Consider the following 4,486-nt stretch of genomic DNA (forward strand, 5'->3'; position numbering starts at 1 on the left):
AAATCATTTATAAGACAATCTGAAGAATCTGCATCTTATCCAAATTTGAACAAAAGTGATATTTATGTTAGTCACACAGCAATTGATCCAAAAATGATTTAAAAACTGAATCAAAATCTTCCCCTACTGTGAATCTAAAACGTCTAAATGAAGCAGTGACGTTTTATTCTGCAGAGAAAACCAAAAGTTAGACTCTGACATGTTTTACCCAGAGATTACCTAGTTTATTAAATTCTGTATGTGGCTTAACATGTTAGAGACATTCAAATATTCAATCCCTCAGAAGCTTTTGAAGCTAATTATTTAATTTCTCATCACGGTCGTTCATCCATCGCTCCTCTGATTCGCTGAACGTCAGTCTGAGCTCGATAACAAACAATGATTGTTCTTTCTGTCCGCTGTTTGTTCTGCTGTGATAACATTTTATCTCTAACTCACAGAAACACATTTATGAAGCTAACTCCAACATGTTTCCAAAAAGAAGAGATTTATTGAATGTTTATTGTGTATAAAATATATATAGCCCCTCTCTATGTTCTATAAAACTGCATTGCAAAAGCTGTGATATTAAAAAGCACTGTAGCGTGTACAGTGATTTCTTTATCAATTTTATGGTACTAAATATGTTCTGCAATCTTGCAGCTTTTGTTTCTTTTTGTTTTTCTTCTGGAAGCTGTGCTTTAATAAATGCATTTTCTACGGTTCAAAGGGAAGCCTACGCAGTGCTTGATGTGTCTCTCTGGCGCTGCCGTGGGTGGCGGCAAAACCAGAACGCAAATAAGCTCTGCTCCCTTTTTCTCTGGTGTCTTTTTTATTTACAAACAACATAAAAATACAGTTTATCTACATGCTCTCTCCCGACTCTTATTTCAGTGCATCAGATATTCTTCTCTGTTTTGTCTGCTTGTCCTTGAGATTCTACTCGAGGTCTTTGTGATGTTTTCAGGAGAGGACAAGGAGCTGATCAGACTGAAGGTAAGACACGTCTGAATCACAGCTGAAGCTTTATTAAAATAATGAATCAAATCACTGTATTCAAGAGAGAATGGGCCTCTAATAATCCCAAACCTTTAAGTTATTCACTCTCTCATTTTAGCCACTTTTAGCACATTGTTTTGGTCTTACAGTTTGCTACTTTAGATTCATGACAGCGAACCAAACGCCTCCTTTTGAACTCTTTCCCTGCAGCTAACAGATTTTGTTTGGACACTGATTTGCTCGTTTAAAAAGCTGCACATGAATCATTCAATCATGGATGTTTTTCTTGTGAAGTTGAGGAGCTCAAACAGATGTAAAGGAATAGGAAAGCAGGCCTCACATGCATCAGGTGGACACAACCAGCAAATTAAAGACTGTTGCTGAGCTAACTTTAGTGACTTTATAAGATGAGCTGTTGTTTTTACACACTGGCAACAAGAGGCCAGTAATTCTGAATACATGCAACTTTACTTCAAAACAATATTTCAGCCTCCTTTGAGTTAGATCCCATTTAGAAATAACACAACAAAAGGTAATTATTAAAATGCAGAATCTCTAAATCCCCCTCGAGTGTCCCCCATGAGGTACAGAGGATCCTCCGTCCTCACACCTCTTCTATGAAGCACTTAAATGTGTGAACATGTGCTTTTCAGTGTTCCAGCTTACATGCACCAACATGAATATTAAATTTGACTGGCTCTCTGAGCATGTTTCACATTCCTGCACACATGCACTTCATTGTTTGGCTCGGTTGTGAGTTCACAGGGCTGCAGGATGAACTCTGATTTACACAGAGGCAGAAAAATCATGCAGAGAGCAAGAATCCAGAGCTGCTGTGTGGGCCGGCCGAGGGCAGATTAACATAATGAGGACAGGGGCGAAACCTTACAAACATACAAACAAGAGCTGTGAGTCAGGGTGTGTGTGTGTGTGTGTGAGTTAGCGTGTGTCTCGTTTCCAGCCCTCTAATAAGGCGCTCTGTGCAAACTGAACGTGTGACGTGGATCAATAAGAGGATGTTTGAAGCTCCTCTGCTCAAACTGACAGAAAAATGGTAATTCTCTCCTTTTCCTTGACAATAGAGGGAATACACGTACTGTTGTGTGTGTGTGTTGTCATTGAGAGAGTGTGTGAGTGTGTGCGTGTGTGTGTGTGACATTGCAGTGCAGATTTGAAAGCTGCAGCCGTCGACAGACAGAGACAATCCTTACTGCACCAGCAACTTGATTGCATACTAATGTTTTGGTATGACGCATCCCTCTCCTCTCCCTCCCCCCTAATCAACCTCCCTTCCTCCCTGTTTTCCAATTTCTCCTTCCCCCCCCATATCTCCCCCCTCTCTCCCTCCCCCTCTCATCTATTTTCATATGTCTCTCTCTCTGTCTTTCTTCCCCCTCCCTCCCTCCTCGCTCCTCACATTGTGTGGCAGTGATATGGCATTGAGCTGCTGCTGGTACAACCCGCCCACCACCTCTGCAGCGACAAACACAAATTCAGCCACGAGGGAGAAATGAAGGAAGAAAAGAGAAGCTGTTATCCAGGTGTGCAACAGAGCAGCAATGTGAATCTTTATAACACAACTTTTGGTATTTTGGAAACAAAAAAAGACCTCCTACAAATTAAATCTGTGATTTAGAGGTTTATCAGCAAGGGAACATGCCAGATTCAGAATGATTCATGTGCGTGTTTTTCAGTGGTTCAGTCTGGTTAAGCTTGTTGTTCCCCTGGTTGGTTTGAAATAGGCATTGAGAAGCTGCAGCTCCCTTTCCAGCAGCTTTCAGCTCTTGTTTTGACTCTAAACTCACAGATTAACTGTCTGAATTCATCCTCACTGCGTTTGATCCACAGGCTGTTTGAAGGAAGTGGATGTAGCCTAAGTTTGAACCTCAATTTGGCATTTGGTTCTTGTTGGACCTGGAGTAACTGTGTATGAATGTTTAAGTGAAAGTGCATTATGTCTCTACCCTGATTGGACGGGCCACAGTTGTAGTTCAATCACAGGTAGCCACACCCCAGAGGACACCGTGTTTCATCCTCAATAGTTCAAACAAGACTTCAAACAAGCATTCAAGACCATAAACTCATTTAGAAAATGTTCACTAAGGAGAAAAAAAATCAGCTTAGAGGAAGGCTCATTTTTCATCTGGTTTTACACAATAAGACTTCTTCTTGCAATAGAGTCGCCCCCTGCTGGCCATTTGATAAATCACAAGTTAATGTCAGTGCTGTTTTGCCTTCTTTCTCATTAACCAGAAGCTACATCCTCTTCTTGTGTACTTTATACTGAAAACAGATATTTGAAGCAGCAAAACAATGTCTGACCTGCTTTAATAGAAGCATTTAAAGCTAGCAGTTAGCTGGTGAATGTAGCTGAGTGAATTTCTGTGACTATTACAAGTAGGTGGTGACCAAAACTGAGCCAAAAAGGAGACTGAAAGATTCATCAGGTGGTAAGAGACACAACGCCAAGTGAACTTTTAGATATCAATTTATTTTGGGGGCTTTTTCTTTTATTTTGAAAGGATAGCGTGAGAGAGAGAGAGAGAGAGAGAGAGGGAAGTGTAGGGACAGAGCGGGGGGAATGACATGCACCAAATCCTATCAGGATCCATCCTGCAGCTAGTGTAATGAGGACTGCAGCCTCTGTACTTGATCAAGCAGCTGAACTAGACTGACACCCTTCCATACTAACATTAAAGTTGTTTTTGACCATAAAGCTTCTGTGAGGAACTTTTGGCTAGCATCAAATTTGGCGCCGCCTTGTGGACTGAACTATAGGTCTTGCCCTGTACTTTTGAAGGTAGACTTTATAATGAAAATGTCATCCTGCTATTAACTCACTTCAGCTGACACCTACCCTCCTGCAGTGGATAAGTTATCAGTGTTGTTGCTAATGACCTTGTTGGCTTTCAAAGGTCATGATGAGGCGTCGGTATCAATTTCAGTCTGTTACACAACCAGGAAAAACCTCCTCAGAGGCGCTTTAATGATCGTCTAGAGGGCGTTTGTTTGCTAACATGTCGCACTGAAACTTGATTTGCCATTGTCGTGTTTAAAGTTTGTTTCTGCTGCCCTCAAGTGGATGAAAATGATTGTATGCTGCAGGACAAAAGACGTCCCCATGCAACTCAGTAGGTAGGGCGCAGGAGGTTTTATTCTAAGGAATAAGAAATAGTATAAAGTGTTTGGACAAATTGATATAAACTGAAATATAAACCTGCATTAAGTATAAGACGGAGAATCATGTGAATGCTGGAAGCTTTACTGGAGTCTGAGTCACACCTGTTTGGTCCTCTGCAAAGAAAGGAGGCGGGAGGAGCTGGATGAGAGAGGATTGTTGTATCTTGTACTATGTGAGGCTTTTGTAAATCACTGTAAGGAACACAGAGATTAGACTTTGTAGCTCTGTAAAAGCTGCACATTTTCTAAAGCTATCATGGATTTAAGAATTTGGGGCTCCTTCACTCTCTCTCTCTTTCTTTTCTTTTCTTTCTGCGGTGAAATCTTT

Source organism: Notolabrus celidotus, chromosome 14, assembly GCF_009762535.1.
Source record: "Notolabrus celidotus isolate fNotCel1 chromosome 14, fNotCel1.pri, whole genome shotgun sequence".
NCBI lineage: Eukaryota > Metazoa > Chordata > Actinopteri > Labriformes > Labridae > Notolabrus > Notolabrus celidotus.